Here is a 20,169-nt window from a genome sequence, read left to right as displayed (position 1 = left end):
TTTCAGTCTCCCAGTTCTAGCTCAGAGGTGGTGGATGCCTTGCGTGCAACAGAAGGAAATTGCGGCAATGCAGTGACTGTTCAGCCAGTCTCGGTTCTTGCTTCGTGTTGCAGTTCCCTCTTCAAAGTTGCATAGAACCTGCTTTCAGCTTTCTTGGAATAAAGTCCTTAACTACTAGTGTACCTATGGACTGCTGACAAAAGCTGCCTTTTTCCTATGACGAGATAAAGCACCCTCCAATGCCATCTAGTGATGCTGATAGAGTCCAATTCACAAACCTAGATCTTGTGCATTCCAAGTAAATTTTATGTGTGCGTATACTATGATGTATACTTACGCTTTCATAGCAAACCCATAGCAATGTTTCTTCAATGAATTTCGGCAGTTTTTACTAATATACTCAGTTAATTTACTGTACTATTAGCATATTGCTCTTTTTCCCCTTCTGAATTGTTTGGCCATGTAAGAGGCTGCTGAATCTGCTCCAGCTGTCACCTGGAAAGGGAAGTTATTTGGTGCCATATTCCATGCTGATCGCCCTTAATTCAAACTCTACCACAGGACCACGTGAAGCTGGCTGTTTGGTACCCTCCGAGGGGCATGCAGCTCACTTTAAAGCAGAGCTCCAAATGCAGAATCCTACAGGAAAAAAAAATCTAATAATTAAAGAACCTGCACATTATTTATTGTAGCAAACCATGTACGAATGGCATCAAATTTCTGTTGCCATGTCCTCCTGGAGCTGTTGAGGCTGATAAGATTTCATACAGCCACAGAAGATTTGGGGAACGGAACACAGAGGGGATGAAGGAGGGAATGGCAAATTTGCTGTGTTTAATGTATTGGACACCATCTGTATTTTATTCAAATAGGGTTATATATTTTGTGAAAATAAAAACCAGCCTCATGAGTCAGTGTGTGCAAGGCAGTCACTTGAATATCTATAATGGGAAACATGTTTTAGGTTGGAAGTTGCAAAGGGAAATCAAATGTTTGAAGTGTCAAAGTTGGAAAAATATAAAATACGCCTGACACCGTAGCTATTGAAGCCAAAATGAATAAATCATCATCTCAGGAAAGAAAACCCCACCAAGCTCTTGGCTATAACCTTCATTTTCCTACACTCAAATAAAATTACATACAACCTGATAATTTAACCAGACTTGTCAATAAGAATGGATGGCTTCAACAGACACTATCACTTCATGCCTCAGCGCAGATTTCAGAAGCATCCAGTGTATTATCCAAGAAATAAATTTAATGTCAAACTTTTCTCTTTAAGTTGATAGATAGAAGAAGCTTACACAGTGGAGCTGATGTAAAATATGTCATATTGCAGAACACTAGAGTAAAATGAAATTAATGCCAGCTCAGTAGTTTATTCCCCATGTACAGCTTTTCCTGAGCAGTTATGTAAGAAGTATTTTAGTATCTTTCTAAGCAGGGCAAGCATGACTTCCAAGAAGGAATTTGAGAGAAACTTTGAGGTTACAATAATAGGAGGCTGAGTTTACACTCCAGTTTCTGTTAGCGTCTCAATATCGAGTTCGGTCACGTTTTAAGTCCTTTTCTCTTCATGTTAGGCTCAGAAGTGTGATTTGTAACATAACAGCACCTATCTGTGCCTGTCTGGGGAAAGTTATTGGGAAATAGCTGTTTTTCTGGCTTTGTCTGCATCAAGGTTTTATTTATAACAAATGAAGTAGCCTGATGGAGAGATGAGAATACTGTCTCTTCAGCTGCAACTTGACATGCAATAATTTGGGCAAACTGAGGACTTTAATTTACTGTTTAAGATGCATACATGCTTATTTATTTATTTGTCAGAAGGGAATAGTCCCTGGAAATTGCAAATCAAAATAACGATTCATTTTTCTTTGCTAAAAATAACCTCACTGGCCTTTTACTTGCTGGTACAATACGATAGCTGGTCTAAAGCCTCTACTGTGCACAGCCTGAGCCGAGTGCACCAGTGAGCGAAAGAGTGATAGGGATTGGATTCAGCATCCCAAATCTCTCTCTCACTCTGGCCCTAGATACATGCTGCAAAAGGTTTTCCTTACATATCGAGGCTCTCTACAGGTCTCAGAAGACCACAGTCCTCCTGGGGAGCTGTCAGAGTACTCCACCAGCTCCATCCTCTCTGACTTCCTTCTCTTTCCCAGCTGTGACCCATAGTGAGCGGTGCAACTTCTCGGGCACAGTTTTACACTGTGAGAACACCCCAGCTTTGCCACATGAGTTATGTTTAGAGGTAAGCTGGACTTCCCCTGAATGGTGCCAGGTAAGCAAACTGGGCAGACGACACAAACTCCAATACCTTCCACTACACTGAGCAGCAATTAGATTTCAAAAGGGCCTGTTGGCTTTCAAAGGATCACGTGAAGTTAGGTATCCAAAGCTGTGGTGACACTGAGAGACTGTCACCCAGGCAACCTTCACCTGCTCCAGAAAGACCCTGTTGGGTCTGAACAAAAAGCCAGTGACCCCGGCTGTGATGGCCGACGGTGGCCAGCTACTGACCTCAAGGGAAAAAGACCCGACTTTTCTTCTGACACTCTCCTCCTCTCTGTCAAGCAGCAGTTCAGGATTTCCATGAGGTTAAATTATTAAACTGACTCCAGTCACTATCTACCAGCATGTCATATCACTTGTCTTGGCAGCTGTGGCAGGACTAGTATCTGCTACTTTGAAAATAAACTCCTCAGCTTTGGCTCAGTGCATATACAGCAGCAGGAAATCGTTATTCTGTGACTGAGTGCTTTTCTATTGACATGATATCTTAATTAAATCTACAAATGGAACACGTCTTTGGTGTTTTCAGTAATTTTTTTTCCTCTATGAGTTACTTTCAATATTTGTTTGTTCGTTAGCCAGAAATGCAGTCCAAGGGAAGTTGGAAACAATGCTCAGCTTAAAATCTTGGTATTAGTGCATACAGTCCACATAAGGCCATTAAAAACATATATTTAGCAAAACCTCAGCCTCCACAAAGAAGGTAGTGTTTTTCACTTGAAGATTAATTTAAAACTCTAGCAGAGGACAACATTGCTACATGTAGATTGATATTTTTTATTATTCACCTCTTGAACAGTTAGCTTCTTGAAGCAATTCTGCTGATGGAACTAAGAAAAAATGATGCAATACTGCAATCTTTTTGACATCTATTACTATTATGTAGATCTGGAGTAAGCAATAAGTTTCTGATTTTTCTGGACATGGTTGGTAAAAACAACTGAGGCAGATTCAATGCTATCTGATCCTGTAGTGCACGATCCCCAATCTCAGTTGTCGAGCTTGAGTTGCTGAGTCCACAATTACCTTGTTGAATGAATAGACTATAGGTTGAACTAATTCAGGAATTGTGGTGAGATAACTGAACACTGAAGTTGGGCTGCTAACTTCAGATGACTGTGTGGAAATCAAGTCTCTATTGTGTGTATTTTTCCACAATGTTGCAGTTAAATTCACTGTTTGGAATGCAAGTTTTAAAGCATGTTCAAAATCTCTCTTTTGAGGTCACCTGTTAATCAAATGTACTTACAAGAAGACATTTATATGCATGATATTGTTTTCCAATCTCCAATTGCATTTAATGTGATAAGCTTGAAAAGCTCAGTGATCAAAGGTATTAATTACTCTGCTTCATACACTGAATACCTTTGCTGTAAATGAACATAAGAGATCCGATCCTCTTTTCAATCTGCATGAAGATTTTATGAACGATTTTTTATCTCTAACTAGCTAAGTTTCAAAGATATATAAGATATACCCAGCTTTCTGGTAACTGTAGAAGACTACTAAGAACAAAATACAAATGGCTAAGGAATTGGACAAGCTGAGGTTCCCTTACTCTTAAGAACAACTCTTGAGAAAACTTGTCCTATCTCCAAACCAGAAAAATGTTTGCGAAAAACTGCAGGAGTGCAGAAGAGAGAGGAGGGGAGAGTGAAGCCTGCCTGTTTTCCCTAAACTGTAATGTTCACTCATGAGACTCAACAAAAACCTTACTGCTGTCATGTGAGGTGCATGAGAGGCAAAGAAGGCTTAAAATGTTTATATTATAGCTACTTTAACTTGCCTTTCTTACTCCTTTTGGTTTCTTGCTCTCTATCAAATTAACACTATCATTTATATATAGCAGTTGTATGTGAACGGATAGCTTAAGTCGGGTTTGTCATGGAAAGGTCAAACTCCCACTGCCAACCCATCCTTTCTGAACTGGAGTGCAAAATGAGAGCTCCTCATGCAGCCTTTGCTCTCAGGCGAGTCCTAGCCCAATACAAACAAAGCCATTGACTTCAGTGTGCCTGCTTGTATGAATAAGGCCTGTAAGATACAGCCTGTACATTCCAAATTGCCTCTTTTTTGTGCCATTCACACCAGGGATTAATATCTGTGGGAGGCTTTTGTGAAGCCTTCACCCTCCTGCCCTTCCACAGTCCAGCAGTAGCTATGACTTCAAGGATGCAGCTAGATTATTTTTTTTTAATCAGTTCTGCCCTTTGTAAAAATCTGCCCTTCAGTTGAGATTGCAGAAACTGAAAATTTTCTTCTAGTCTGCAATTTAAGGTCCCAAAGTGCCTTTCATGGAATACTGTTGGAAGGACTGAAAGCCAGTGCTTTTCAGTTCCCACTGCCAGTTGATACTTCCCTGCCCTCTGTCAAAATTGGAGAATGGCAGTGGCTGTGGAATACGAGCTGTCCATTAGCTCACCTAAGAAATGACGCATTGAATATTCATTGTTCCCTATTGCAAAATGTCATTTTTCCATGAGTACTGCTTGAAGCAGTACAGAGAATACATTTGCATAAACCATTTGTCAGAAACAGAAGACCCTTTGTGAAGAACTATTAAGAAACCACATAATCTACTTTTCTGTTCTTATGCAAGTTCCAGGGAGAACACAGAGCTCCTTTGTAAACAGAATCTAAATACAAGTGTTGGGCATGTTTTTTCTGCAATCAAGATTCCATAAATAATAAAATTGGAGTTCAAAACCAGAAGTACCTGAAATTGTTAAATGTAATGTTAGTTATTTCCTGGCAGAATTTGAGATTCAGAAACTTAACACTATTAATATCCATGCTATTTTGCCTGAGCTGTACTCCCCACCCCAGTTCTGCTAAATAAAGCTGTAATTAATCTGCAATACAAACTGGGGTATCTCCAGTTCCTGGGGAAAAGCACTTTTATAATACATCAGGGGAAGTTGATTCTGTAAATTCAGTTGTGGGTTTTAATAGCCTTCATAATTCATTGCTGTCTCAATGATTTTCCACTTTCATTGCCTGTCTGAGGCCTTTTGTCTAGATAGGTGGCCTTGAAGTTTGCTTTTTTTTTATACCACCTTTCCTCCTTAACGTTTCATTGCCCTTCTCCAGTAGCTGGTCTCGTGCACAGTTAAAGAGGCCCTCCACCACCTCCATGATCACACAGATTGGGATAAGTAAGCCAGATAAGTCAAGGCAAACAAAGCCCAAGTGTGGCACACTGAACAGCCAAAGAGATTACTGCTCATGCGATTAACATCTTTTCATGCCCCCTTCTCCCACCGCAAGATGGTCTTGTTTCCTTTTCACTGGACAACACAGTTCAAGTATTTATATGTCGCATTTCCCTGCAGTGAATTACTCGGGCGTTTCTATCATTCCCTGGGAGCCCTCCCGTGCCTGGCTGTGCTGCAGAGGGGAGGCACAGGGGTAGTGCTGCTCAGTGGGGAAGCGCTGGCAAAAAAGCTCTGCACGTGTTTTGCTAGGCAGTCTTGGCACAGAGCACGTTAATGTAATGGCTTTCTGTTTCATTAATGGATAACTCCTTGTTTGAAATGAAACATGAAACCTTTGCAGACAACATATGCCCTCAGCGCACAGTGACGGTCATTTGGATTAGCAGAATGCAGCCAGTTACCTGCAATTATTATTCTCAACAAAAGTCATATGGTCTAATTATCTACCACCTTTAATCCCAGTGTATCAGTCCCTTGCCAGCATTTATTTACATTGGCCAGTTGTGCTAGGTGCCGAGTGCCTCCTGATACCAGGCAAAGTCAAGGTGCCCCACTGGGGCAGTGCTGGACCTGGCTGGAAGCCCCACAACACTGTTTTCTGTGTGCCTGGTTTTCCAGCTGATTAAATTCCAGAATTCAAATAGAAAATAAATAAATCAATAAAGTTAAAAAAAAAGAAAGGGAAAAGCATAGGAACCACCAAACACAGGAGGCCTAGTTTAAATTACCCACATTTAAGTGATCATATAATGAAATTTTAGAATTGCACAGTTCTAGATTCAGCATAGCACATACATGCAAAAGCTCTGTGAGACTACAGTTGCCCTGCAGGCTAAGCCCAAGCTTAAGCAGTCAGAAATATTCCTCACTACTCACCCCTCACAGCATATCCCAGACTTGGGGCTCAAATCCTCGATCCATCAACTTCTTAATTAATTACACCAAATAGCACACATTCAGCAAAAGGAACTGAGACCTCTCTTTCTCAGGAGCTACAAATAGTGGCACCGATTATGTTCTGCTAATGTCCACCCTTGCTTTTAAGTTAATTTATTTGGCTCACAGCTGTTTGTTGTTTGCTTTCCATAATGTTTGTGTGATCAGACTTTAGCAGCTCAAATATTTGCAGAGACCGGATTACTGGAAAACTTGAGGAAATACATTACAATGTAAACATGAAATGATTCCTTACGGATGTATTCATTCACACAGTGCAGAAACAGACCCAAATCTATCTGAGACCTTTTGGCCAATCTCCTCTAAGCAGCACAACCCAAACTTGCTTATCAGTGAACTTCAGCGAAAAATTGAAAGCTTATCTGATTAAGTGGACTGAGTTGTGATTGACTTGCATGTATTGACAGAAGAGACAAATTTCAGCAAAGTCTTATGGGCTTGCCACAGCCCTGAGTGGGGCCGAGGGCGATTTTTCCTGCTGGATTTTGTACTTCAGGACACAGTGTGCATCCCATGCTTGCCTCCTCCTGCACTCCCTTGCCCTGCTGCTGCCTCTGGTGGGGTGTGCCAGCACATGGGGAGAACAGATTTTAAACTATCCACCAGCTTTCTTTACCAAACAAACAAAGGAACAAACCAATGCAAATCAGAATAGTATTTGGTGGAAATAGGAAGCATTTAATTTTAGTTTCCTTTAATCAGACTCAAGACGGTTTGTTACACGCTAAATGGAAAGCATTTAAGATAATCAGGAGCAGTAAATACCAAACTGAAAGCGAGTAAGATAATCAGAAGCAGGTTTAAATATTTAAAATGAATTGATGGCAATATAGTTGGGTTTTTTCTTCATTCTAATTTGTTATTTATTTCATAAATTGCTTTTAAGACACAGGAAAAGAAGTATTTACCTTATGCTCTGAAGTTTTTCAGCAGTGGATGAGTTTTAGGCACACATTTTTTCTTATCAGCATACTTCTGGTCCTGGACATCTGGTCCATAACAGCTCATTCAGTACTAGTTAACAAAGTTGGTTTGATAACTGACGGAGCAGATGGAGAACCAAACAATTAACTCTGAGGTTAATAGTAAAAGTATATCCCATGCACCTCTTCTTCGAGCTAGAGATTCAAAAGCTTGAAAACAGCTATGCACTTTGGGCAGATTATTTACTTTTGTTAGTAATAACATTTAGCTTAGCATCTACAGATTCAACAGCTAGCATCCTTCCTGGTATATTGAAGTGTGCCAGGTAATAGTGTTTTCTTTTATGGTGTTAATGCTTGCAGCTGGGATGGACCAGGTGGCTTCAACGAGGGGGCTGCCCTATGGTGGGTGGGCGGGCATTAAACTGGAAAAGTGCATGCTGCCTAAAGATCTTGGTTTTGTTCTGTGTTTATGAAATACATTGTCTGGGCTTCAGGGTACTCACTTTCCAAAACTGTAAAGTTTGGTTCTGTTTTTAAAAGTTTCTTAATAGTGGTTTTCTGACTGCCTTTGCAAAGTACCAGCAAAAATACAGTTATTCTGCTAGATCTTTGAGCTGATAGCTATCACATGGGCTTGTTGAGCTGAGATTTTGTAGGTAATTACTGCAGCCAGACAGTATCTGTCACCTTTATTTAGCAGAAGTCAATCCCTGAATGCATCTGAAAATCTCAGCCTTTCCAATAAAGTCAAAATTTGCATTTCTGAACCATCCAGATGAAATTACTCTACAGAGTAGCTGTATATAACAATGGGTAAAGGGCAAACCTATGCATATTTTGTGCACTATCGCTCTTCTGGTTGCGGAAACGTGACGTTGGTGGAAAGAACTTGGGAGCCAGCTGGAAAACTTAATCCTGATTATTTTACTAAAAAGAAATTATATCTCTTTAAAGACAAAGAAGAAAACAGTATGAAAAGAATTCTTATATTCAAAGTACATCCCTCTATGTCCCTTTTCAGGGACCTTCTTCTGATCTTTATGTTCCCCATATTCCATATTTATATGAATTTAAAACTGTGCCTGTATATTCCTCCTTTCATAAACTTGTTAACTGGACATGGATTTGTACTCAGAAAATGAATCACTAAAAAGCAAACACTCCAAATAAATGGTATATTTTGTGGTGTGCTGCAGAGAAGGGTGATTAATATGAGCCCCAAATGCAAGAGGTTCTGGCAAATGGAATTACAATTACACATGAAGTTTTTTGCAGAACAGTGCCACAGGCCCAGAATCACGGGTTTTTGAGAGCTCTTGCATCTGTTCTCTTTTTCTAGTCTGACTTGTGTCCAAAATAAGGTGCTGGCAGTCAGCAAGTTGCTGTGTATCTTGCAGAAGCACTAACTTGTTAGCTGAGTGATGACTCCAGACTCAGCATTCCCTCAGCTCTCACTTGTGACAGGGATTGCCAAAGCTAGTGGTGAACCAGATAAGGTGGGAGGAACAAGCACAAAGTACTCCTTGGGATTCCTTTTGAATTTTTGAACAGTGACACATATATGGCCTTATGTTCTTTAGATAGCCTAAGGTCATGCATTTGCTAAGAAAGAATGCAGAGTCATTATTTCTCACTCTCTGATTTCAGGCATGCAATTTAAATCTCACACGTTGTGCCAGATCTTAACAGTTCATTACGTTACGGCAATCTGGATTACTAAAATCACCTTTCTATTAGGGCCTGGTTGAAGACTAGCTTAGCAGAGCAGCTGTAACTTTCAGGAGAGCCTGGGAATCCCTGGGTTTAAAAGGAAAAGACAGGATGAGATTGGCAGGGCAGTGGTGGTTCTGTTTTTCAGAAAAGGTTAAGGCAGTGTTCTGGTGCAAAGGGAGGGAGCGTGATCTCCTGGAGACATCTCTGCCCGGGCACTTTGGTGGGTAACTGCTTAGGTGTTGCTTGAGCCTCACCATTTCTGAAGCTGGTAGCTCTGCCGGGTTTATGCTTGAGCCACAGAGAAGCCTGTAAAGCTGAGGAGCATCCAAATCAGCCTGGTCAGCTGGTGTGGATGAAGGGTTGGGAAAAAGCAACCCATTAAACAAATTCCTTCATGACAAATCCAGGGTGGGTAGAAGCATCACAGGAAAGTGGTAGATATGTTTATTTGGCAAGAATTCATTCCAATAGTCCCAAGACAGCCATGATATTTAGTGACTAAACAGAAAGTAACTGCCACATGTAACAGCATTACCTTCATTTTAGCACATCCCTTCTCCCAGCTAAATTTACTATTTTTCTAGTCATTGATCTATCTTGGAATCCTTTTCAAATTCACATGAGTTTTATTAAATGTTGGGTAATATGTGACCCTATCAAATGAATGCAGCGTTCACTTGGGAGACTTTTGTTCTATTCAGACCTTTGCTGACAATGCAGCAAGCTCTGCTCTGGGCTGCTTGGGGGTGGGGGGTGGGGTGGGGAGCCCAGGCTGAGCTGCGCTTTGATTGATTTGCACAATAGGAACAAAAATATTCCTGAAACTCTTGAGATCACTCAACTCTTCCTGCCAGACTTCCATGAAATATAACATGCAATCAATTTAGCTTACAGCCAAATTCTCCCCTTTCAGCCCCCTCTTTCCTTTGGTGTGTCAGCAAAGATAAATGAAAGAAGCAATAAGGAGTACAAACAGCAGTAGCAACGAAAGCAGCAATTGCTTGTGTAGGGGGGGACTCGTGGTGCCAGGCCAGAGCAGAACCCACAACAACTTGACCAAACACAGGAATGAATGAAAGGTCTTTTTGAAAGGGCAAAAGAAAGACCGCGTTGACCTCTGCAGAAAGAGGAAACTTCAAAGGGTTTACAACAGTTAAAAGACCCAGTTACACGCAGCAAAAATGACTTGCATTGGATGCTAACACAGCAAAACTAAACAACCTCACAGTAAGAGATATAGCAGAAGGTGGAGTAGAGGAGGCATATTTTCCACTAGTCACTGGAAAAATGTTGAAAAGGCTAGTTCTGTCAGTTTGGTGTTAGGCATAGAGTTCTTTTCAAAGCTTTACATGTGAGGAAAAGAGAAATTTAGACAGAATACCTAACAGGCTTTGGAAAAGTCAGGCACATGTTTTCTTTTCATTTTTCTCACCAAGAAATGTTCTCATCGTGTGCTGCTTCTGGAAACATTTGGCAGTTCCTTAGGTATGACAGAAACTGTTTGAGGAAGTTAGAACTAATGAAATAAGGTATTTAGAAGCAAAAGCTTCTGAATGATCCAAGCATTGTATATAATTTATGAAAACTATATTGAAAGGGACAAAAAAGTGCAATTGTCCAAGATAATTGTGTTCTGCTGTTTTTCTTCACCCGAGGTTCAGGTTTTTTACTTGCTCAATACAATTTGGAGGGTATTGATGACACATAATTTTAAGCAAGAGACAGGGCCGCTGGCTGCAGTGAGATTGTGCTTAGGGTTAAGCAAGTGCATAAAAACTTTTGCTAGACAGCAATCTTGCAGGGCTCTGTCTCTGAATTCCAGGGATTTGAGAGCAAGTAAGTCACAGCACTTCAATGAACAAAGACTTTCCTCTTTAATCTGCTCTAGTTGGGCAAGATAAGACCTCAAATGGAATCTACTTCAAGACTAGATTACACATTAAGATAAGCATAATATGATAAGGACCAACTGACACAGCTTCTGTAAGGGCAAATTGTGCTGCTCTATCTTTCAAGTATTCCTTGAAAAAGTGCATAAAGTAAGAGATGAAATGTATCTTTCTAACCTAATTTATGTGGTATTTCAAAAGGCTTCTGACAGGAGCCATCATAGAGGTTTTGAAATAAAATAAATAGCAAGTCATGTTGCTAATCTATAGGATGCTTGGAGTTCATAGTAAATAACCAATTTTAAATTAAAAGAGGAATTAGAAAACATGTTGGTCTGCTGTTTATTATTTGAATTAGTTTGGAAAAAGAGATTTAATGTTATTTGTTAACAAATAAATCCGTATTGGTAATAACTAAAAAAGACCATTAGACACTCCTAGAAATACTTGTATTCACACAAAGCATTCGTTCTTCCATCCATCTTTCACCATTCTGGCAGCTCTAATGAAAAGTAGTATGTGTTAGAAAATATAATAAACTTCTCATTATTGTAATAGACTTTGATCTAACATGGTTCCCTGAGGAAACAGATATGAATCATTATGAGTATTACAGCTTAATAAATATGCCTTTCCAAAATAAACTAACGAAGAGAAAGATTAGAGAAAAACTTTACAGAAGTAATCTGTCTCTGTAGTAATGATTTAATAGAAAACTATGTATGATACATTTTGGTTGCACCACAGTTCAGTTTTGGATGCCTCAACATAAAGTGACGTGCTGTGCATAGAAAGTGTCTGGACAAGAACGACAAAACCAGTCAGAGTTACGTGAAGAACCCTACAAATGATTACTTCAACTATGGGCATTTGACATCCAAAAGACAAGGTTAACAAAGTATCAGGCAAAATATATTTTCTTAAATTCAAGCTTTGGTATGGCCACGTTCTAATCTGTGGGTTTATTACATGCTTAACAATAAGAATATACTTACCAGATGCATAGTCAGTTCTTTTCAGCATAAGAAATGGGAACCCATTTTCACGACAGCCATTAGTACTGTTTTTTGCAGTTAGCTTTTACAAACTTTTTACAAATTCATCCATAAATTCCTCTATCTACAGGTTATCTTTTGCAGACTTTTTATGAATTAGTCCATTAATTCTTTTGTCCATAGTCCACAAGCTGAAAACAACTGGCTTAAGTAAAACTCAAATGTGATTTCAAACATAGAATAACAAATGTCAATGAAAAAAGTAGCCACCCCTTTCTTTCTTCTTTGCCCCACTATATAAACATGAGGCATTTGATTGAACTCAGGTGCAATACATCCAGGACATTTAAATTAAAGTAACTTTGCTACTTTATCTAGTGTTAGTAGTAGTCAGTTTGTCGTTCATTAGCACATGTAACTGCTAGAATGTGGATGTAACATTCAAAATTGAATATAGGTTCTCTGTGGTACCTGAGTATAAAAAGGTTTGGATTGATTCAGTTTTCAAATCTACATAGGAACTTTTCAATTTTAGGACAATTCCTCAATTTTTCCTGACAAAATGAGATAGTCTTGTGATCTGTAAGGAACTACCATCCAGTGGTTTTTATTTTATTTTATTTTATTTTATTTTTTTATCCCCAATAAAAAGGTATCTTCTCTAACTCTATATACAGGTAAAAATCCCGTCCCTAAATATGTCATCAGTGATGACAATTCCATAATATCATTTAGCAGAACTTTTTCCTATAGTCAGTAGTATAAATGCTTTGGAGAATTCATACTCCAGTTTTTACTGGTTTAATAAGGTCACATGTTTGGAACAAAATATCAGTTTATAAATCACCATTTTTCCACAGTGCAGTTAACATCAAAATCCAGAATGACTAAGACATTAATGCAATACTGTCTATTGGATTGGTTTTATTTGTCTCTGAATATATCAAACCCATACAGTGAGATGAATGTGTAAGGTAAGACTTTGTAAATGCCCTGTATTAAACTACTATATTCATAGTAGATCTGACATGAAAATAAGAAGCTACTGCCTTCTTTTCTGCCTTGGTGAGCTGTTACTTTGATACTTCCAAGTGGGCAGGAATAAATGGTACATGCTTCAGCCTGTTGACTCACAGTCACTGATTATTCTTATGTGGATAGCTGCAGTAGCATGAAGATTGATTGTGTTAGCCCGTAGGCAGCAGCTGCCATTTACAAATGCCAGCTAGTACTTCCCATGGGGTTTTGTGACAGAATGCAGAAATAAGCCAGAATTACTCCTTTTAGCTGAATACATGCCTTTTTTTCCTTATTTTGCAGTCACACTGTGTGTTCCTGCAATAATCTTTTTTACAACACTAGCTGATTTCAAGCAAATGACAGAGGCAGCTGAAGTTTAAAAGGCAATTAAGTTCTTATAAGTAGTGTCAGAACCAGTGATCAAGTAGAAGAGAAAGAAAGAGGTTTTTCAAGTGTCTTGTCTAAAGGAGGAACTGCCACATTTATTTATTATACCTCAAGGAATCTATACAACCAAGAAATCTAAACGCTCCAAAACCCAGGGTCTTGTAATTGTGAGATGTGAGCAATGCTTCCTCTAGCCAACCTGGTGTATGTGCGTCAGTTCATGTTGTGTATCATCTTGTGATCACACGATTGTGCTCTCTCTGAGGCAGCTTGGCATTTAAGAGGCAAGCCATGAACAAATTCCTTTCTTTTCACACAGATGAAGTTTACTTGATTCAACAGAGAAATAATCACTAGCTGTTTTGTTTAACAACATGTGGTCATACAAGAACCATAATCCAAGTAGTTCTATTTGTTTCAGAACCTGGTGCAGTGTTTTTAACAGTGTAGGTGTGTGTGTGTAAATAGATACATATTTGTGTGTATATATGTACATACATTTTGTACAGTGACTATCAGACTTGGTAACCAAGTCTATCAGATTGGGCACTTTCTTCAGCCTGTTCTGTCTCAAACAGAACATATTTCTGCCAGCTTCACTCACAGTGAATACTATCTGTTGGTGTCTTACTCCATTGGTTTATACCAGATTACTCATGGAGCAAAGAGCTAATCAGGAGGCAAAAGTGCTGCCAAGTTTTTCAATTTTGTCACAAAGTCTTGTGATACTTGGTTTTTTCCATGCCCTAGCTGCTGGAATAAAGGAAATTCATGAGAATCTAAGCTTCCATTAAATAGAATTGCTTGCTAGCTTTCCAGAATGTGGATAAAAGTGGAAAATATGAAGCAAATAACCTCAGAGGGTCAAGAAATGAGAAGTCAAATATAAACATTTTTCTTTCTTGATAAATTCTCATAATATCACATAATTTTCCAGTGTCAGTGATGAATGAATACCAGTGTCAGAATTTCTTCCTCAACTTTAAAATGCTATAGGGTGACTTCAGAAAAGATGAAATATAGACATTTGGTTTTCTGCATGAAGAGATGGATCAGTATACACAATATGTATGGCTGAAACAACAACAAAAAGCACTATTATGGATTGAGCAGAAATACAGCCCTTCGTCTATGACAGTTGTCAGAACTACCAATCTCCTTTCTGTAATTAGATTGCTGAAACTATAGCAGCAAGCTTAGCAAGTACAAGCACATGTGTCTCCACTCATTCAAGACAAGTGTTGGTGTATGGGCTTCCTGATGATGGTTTTACAAAACTTTGTGTGTCGGTGAAGGAGGGACAAAGAGAGTGAAAAACTAGAAGGAGCTAAAAACCAAGTACTCATTTTGTATGCAGCCTGGGGAATAAAAAAATGGCAAAGCAAAGGTGGGGAAAGGGATTTAGGAGTTTGAAAAACAGCATTTTCTGTTCTTTGGTTTTGGGGAATGTTTGGGGAAACAAATAGATGGCATCACTCAAACTTTACTCCATCAAGTGGAGTGGCAACTGATAAAAACAAATCATGTCACATTGAATGTGGCTGTTTAAATGGTTAATGTAGATAGCCTCATAATCCTATGCAAAGTGGTAGCAGCTTGCTAAACAATTCACTTTTTTTTTTAATATATATATTCTTGTTTGTGTGGACTTCAGTTCCTCATGAGGTTAAGTGGACACACTAAACTTTAAGAAACAACATAATAAATTGCAGCAATCTAACAAACTTCAGGACTGTTCCATCAGGAGTAATGACCTAACAAAAACAGCACATATTTTAAGAAACACTATTAATCAAAATCACAGACAGAAAACCAAGTTTAATGTACTCAGCTTTAACTTCCCAAAAGTAACAGTTTTCCTCTGCTGTGAAGGGTATTCTGGATGAAGCCACCTAAAAAAAAGTTGGAGCCAAACCTTTAAACAGAAGGTAATCAGCTAGTGAAAAATTCCCCAGAACCTCTCCGTCATTTCCTTCTCACTCATTATTTTGACTTTGGCTCATCCCCAAAATAAGCCATGTTTCCTGAGATATAGCTCTCTGTGGCTCCTGATGTTTCTCTCTCTCCCCCATGGATACTCTCCCCAGCGAGAGTATCACATGGATATCCTCTTTTGCATTTTTTATGGCATTCTCATCTCTAGCTGTAAAAGATTAAATTAAAAGACTATTTGACCTGCCTTTTGTGGTCAGTGCCACTCTAGCAAGCAATACATCACTGGAGGAATGTCAACTTCATGACCCATTACTCAAATGAGGCGCCAACTAGGAAGAGTGAGCTGAGAGATCCAGGAGTTTTAAATTTATTGTCATGATACATCTAAAAATAAAATAGAATTTTATAGTGTGGGGAGTGGGAGGCAGAGGAAAGAAAGTTTAGGAAGTCTCTCAGGTCAATCAAAAGCTTTAAATAATGTGACTCTGGCAAGCAGGGTTTCTTTTCACATGAGATAACAAGTTCTGCTAAGTTCATTTTCATCCTGAAAAAAGCAGAATCTTTTTCATCCTCTTTCAGTGCAGCCATTAGAATAGACTTCGGGCAGACTTACAGCATCAGACTGGATTTGGATGGAAAAAGATATACCAGTCATTCCATCTTTGTGCCATGAATTGTTATCCTGAAGCAAGAATGACCAATTTGTGACTCAGCTGCTGACTTGCTGCAGTTTTTCAGGCCAGATGCTTTAAGATGGCTCTTGTTTCAGGGGAGACAGTTGCGGCAGTAATAGCTCCAGACGTTTAGTTTGACCATGTTTTGAGTACTACAGTGTGACCATTCTTCCTGCTTCCATACTCTTTCTAAGCTCAGGTTTTCCTCACAGCTTTCCTGCAGCCTCACTCTCCCTTGCCCTGTGGTCTTTCTCTGTTCATCTTTCCTTCTTATTTCCATTTGGCTTTTCCATAAAGATTTCCCTCTTTTCTCTTCTTTAAAGTGCATATCCTACTGACTTATCTCTCTGGGCCACCCCTCCAGGTATCCATATCCTTGAACAAATCTGGGAAAGGTAACAAAACAAATTCCTCATGGATGTGAACTCTGTGCTCTCTGCTGGCACACTTCAACTCTGTTGCCCCAGACAGTCTGATACATTTGTATAAACTTTATACTCTTACAGAACAGGGCTTTTTAAGGATTTCTGTAGTCAAAAGTGAGTTAAACGAGTATTAACAGAGCCCCAAGCCTGACATGCACTTCACAGTGCTACTAGAAGGCTTCTGAGGAGGAGCGGGGGGATAATATCTGTAAGACAGGGTACGGCATTTCAAGCTTGAATGTAGAACCTGAAGTGTCTGGTTCTGATGAAGAAAGGCTGAAACATAACATTTGATGCAGTCGGAGGTAGATCTGTTTGTGCCATTGACAATCCTCTTTTAGAGGGCCTGATGTAAAAAAGTACAACCATGGGACACTCAAAAGTAAGGCGTTAAAAGGATGAGCGAAGGACGTGATTTCAGTCTAGTCTCTCCAGTGTTTGACATGCAATGTTTTGGAGTGCTCCAGTATGAAAGAAATTCCAAAGACCCTCCAGGACTGGAAGAATTTTTCAAAAACATTAAAGCATTCAGAGCTGCTCCGTGTTGCAGTCTTTTCTTTTAGGTGTGTATAATTCCACAGCTTTTGCAGTGCCAAGGATTTTTTTTCATTAACTTTGTATTATATCTTATGAAGTAGTAACAATATAGTATCTCACATTAATACAGGAAAATATAACTACGCAAGGCATTTATGAATTGATCAGACTTTGGAGGGACCTTAGCCCAGTGGAATGGAGAAACACACTGTGCCAAACTCTGCCATAAATTGTACCCATGTGACTCTGCTGCTGCCTGCAGTAGTTTTGGTAGAATTTTGAGGGTAGGAGAGCAGACAACCAAATCCAGATTATTGATACAAATGTCTCCTTGTACATGTGTAATGGTTCCCACTTTTTCTTCCTCATCAGTTTTACCATGGCCCTTACTTGGATCCCAGCCACACTACAGCCATTGCTGGGTCATTTCCCCGAGCTGCCGACGACTCCTCTGTGCTCATTTGGGATTTGTCTGCATGGAGTTTCCTGTAAGGTTGGGACTTTTGCTGCTTGGAAAAAAGACAGTCTAATTCATGATGTTTGACTGGCACCCGGAAAAATGAAGCTTTAACTATAAGTGTATTATGCTACTACTACTAATGATAATGATAATATTATTGGTACTACATTTTCCAATTACATTATAGTATTAAAATGTTATTTTATTATTGTTATTATTGCAATATTTTATTTAGTTTCACTGTAGTGAAACCAATTTTTATATAGATATTTATATATATGTATAAAGAGGGAAACACTTTTTAAAAACCTAGTTTCATAGCTGCTGAAAATGGCTCATTTTCCAGGCTTTGGGTTTCTGCAGGGATAATCCCCAGCACAGTAGTAAGCCAAGACACCATAGACTGGAAACAAAAGTATATGACTCAAAAGAAAGACTTTCATTCATGGCAGAATTACTGCAGCAACTCACACTTCTGTGCTGGGACAAAGCAATCTCCAGAAGGGTGTGATCTTGGCTGAGAAGAAACAGTTTAAGTCCAGTCCTCCACCAGTTTTGGTTTATAGTGTCTCATGGGCTGACAGGAAGGTCAGTCCCTACGCAATAGCTCCCCTTTCCCCGAGGAGCTGTGAAAGGCTGTGCCGCGCTCGTTCCTTACGCCGCAGCCACGAAGGAAAACGGGCTATCCATGCGCGCTTACTGACACAGAGGTCCCAAAGCAGCTGCCAGTGCTTTCTGCTACTTTGGCACTTAGAATCCTTTGGTTTTTTGGTTTTTTTTTTTTTTTTTAACAGCACTCTGTAACAGGTATGAAGTGTATCTGAGGATTGCAATTTATAATGACACAGAAGAAAAAAAAAATGGCAACATGGCAGTGGAATACTTAGCCTAAACCTTAGCAAAATAATTACCTTTGTGTGCTATACATCATGTGATTTATAGTATGGCTTCAGGAGAGACCAAATGAAACCCTGGGGTGAATTTCACTCAAGAAGATCAAAAGTAAGATTAATGAACTGGAATTCTTTACCTATAGCATTTATACTATTTCACTGGACATAGAGGTCATTTTATATGCTAGGAGTCCCACCTATATATTTGTTGTTTAATCCACTGGTTTCTACACTTCTTGTATAATTCAATTTGCATGTTTATATAAAATTATTATTGTAATTTATTATAGAACCCCATAACTGTGCCAGATGCTTTAGATACCGCTCCACATACACATAGTTATCTGTTCCAGAGTTTAGCAGTAAAGACATAAGCTTAGAAATGTCTGCATTCAGGGATGGTTTTCCTCACTTTACTTGCAAAATTGTTTGCAGGGTTGGGTCCTGTACAAACTACTGGGGGATGGATATTGCAGACCTGAAAACTGTTATCCTGAGATTTACCTCAAGGCCATGTTTTTTTACCATTTTGGAAATAGAAATCAATAGGTTTAATACTCTTCAAATCTAGCTTTGCTTGGAGACTGCTTGGGGATGTAAATTTGGTGGAGATACTCTGGAAATATCTTAATCCTCCTCTCCAAAAGCTGTATCAACATGTAGTAGTAAGGGGACCCAAAAGCACTTGTGAAAGAAATTTCCTCAGCAGGCATGTGCTGGAATGTGGCCATGAGTGTTTCTGTAAGGAGCCTCTTCTGCAGAGGTGGTGGCAGGGCTGGGGACGGCACAGCAGAGCTGGGTTTACAAGAAATTCCCATTAGTGCTTCGATCGATATGTCTGAGGTAAATCAGGGGTTTCTCCAGTCTTAAGAAGAGCTTAGGTAGTAAAAGGTATTCTGGGGTGGGTGTGTGTCAGATTCACTTTATCTTCCCCAGAGTGTGAAGTGCCCCCATGAAATGGAGCCCAGGTGACCATGTGCCGTTTTTCATACCGCAACACCGTCCGTTGCCCACGCAGAGGGCCCGGCAGTGCCACGAGGCCTGCACTGCCCTCAGGGCCCTCCCACCCCTTCTCCGCCCACCACTGGGTCACTCGCTGGCCACAGTGTCGCTAAACAAAGCCTGTGCTCCTGTACACCGTAATAGCTCTCTGAAAATATTTTTCAGGCACGCTTCATGTTTTTTTTGTGTGGGAGGGTGCAGTGGCAGCTGCTGGTGGCAGGGCTGGCTGGAACCCTGGCCACCCCGGGCCTGCCCAAACGTCCTCTTTCCCCAGTGCAAACCCAAACAAACAGAAGTGTCCGTAATGATGATGAATGCCCACCGAAGGCTACAATAACGTGCCAGTTTCTATTTTGTTTTTAAATATAGTGATTTTATTTGTGGGGTTTTTTTTGTGCAAGCCTCTCAAACACCATTAAACTCATACTCAAATATTTACAATGTGTTTATACTTACTGTGTTCACCTCTGAACAAATTGTTTGACCTTATTTGCAAATGTGTTACAAGAACCCCCAATGACAGATGATCTTTCATAGGCAATCACAACATGTAAGTGAAATTGAAGCTATGCTGCTGCCCTGTGCCGTATATCAAAGTGCCCTGATCTCCCCAAAAACATAAATCTGCAGGCGGCTGCCCCGGCAGGCGCTGGGTGGGGATGGGGAGAGCCCACCATCAGCCCCCTGCCCACAGCGTGTGCCACGCGGCCCTGCGAGATGGGGGCGTTGGACATGCAAAGCCTGTGGGGCTGATGCTACCCAGTCACTCAAATCACAGAATTAATGTGCTTCTGGGTTCCAATAATAAACAACTCTGATGTCTACTCGCTACAGCCAAACTTTCCC

At 39.8% G+C, this 20,169-nt stretch overlaps 1 protein-coding gene across 1 annotated transcript in view; it reads left to right on the top strand.

Annotated features, from left to right (window-relative positions):
• PKDCC (protein kinase domain containing, cytoplasmic) overlaps nucleotides 1-12,890 on the top strand; it is a 55,784-nt gene extending 42,894 nt beyond the window's left edge. Inside the window, exon 8 of the mRNA XM_080408626.1 lies at nucleotides 7-12,890. The gene's annotated coding sequence lies outside the window, so the exon portion shown is untranslated. The remainder of the gene's footprint in view (nucleotides 1-6) is intronic.
• Nucleotides 12,891-20,169: the final 7,279 nt, after the last annotated feature.

The sequence above is a fragment of the Falco punctatus genome (assembly GCF_963210335.1).
Source record: "Falco punctatus genome assembly, chromosome: 12".
Taxonomy (NCBI): domain Eukaryota; kingdom Metazoa; phylum Chordata; class Aves; order Falconiformes; family Falconidae; genus Falco; species Falco punctatus.
The sequence above is the reverse complement of the archived record's forward strand: the minus strand, read 5'-3'. Positions and strand labels throughout refer to the sequence as shown.